A 790-nucleotide genomic window follows, 5' to 3' on the forward strand; every position below is an offset into this window, starting at 1 on the left:
AAACATACCTGGAATAATAATAGTTCATTAGTTGACAATATTCAAATCACAGCATCCTCAGCAATGTTTTGCATGGTGGTGGTATTTAAAGTTTAATACTGCTAACAAACATAACTGGAATAATATTAGTTCATTAGTTGAGAATATTCCAATCCCAGCATTTTCAGCAATGTTTTACATGGTGTTGGTATTTAAGGTTTAACACTGCTATCAAACATAACTGGAATAATAGTAGTTCATTAGATGAGAATATTCCAATCCTAGCATCTTCACCAATGTTTTACATGGTGTTGGTATTCAAAGTTGAATACTACTCTCAAACATACCTGGAATAATAGTAGTTCATTTGTTGAGAATATTCTAATCCCATCATCTCCACCAATGTTTTTGCATGGTGTTGGTATTCAAAGTTGAATACTGGTCTCACACATACCTGGAATGATAATAGTTCATTAGTTGAGAATATTCTAATACCAGCATCTTCACCAATGTTTTGCATGGTGTGGGTATTCAAAGTTGAATACTGCTCTCAAACATACCTGGAATAATAATAGTTCATGACTTAAGAATATTCTAATCCCAACATATTCACCAATGTTTTGTATGTTGATGGTATTCAAAGTTGAATACTACTCTCAAACATATTTGGAATAATAGTAGTTCATTAGTAGAGAATATTCCAATACCAGCATCTTCACCATTGTTTTGCATTGTGTTGGTATTTAAAGTTTAATACTGCTATCAAACATACATGGAATAATAATCGTTCATTAGTTGAGAATATTCCAAT

This window comes from Palaemon carinicauda, chromosome 4 (assembly GCF_036898095.1).
Source record: "Palaemon carinicauda isolate YSFRI2023 chromosome 4, ASM3689809v2, whole genome shotgun sequence".
Taxonomy (NCBI): Eukaryota; Metazoa; Arthropoda; class Malacostraca; order Decapoda; family Palaemonidae; genus Palaemon; species Palaemon carinicauda.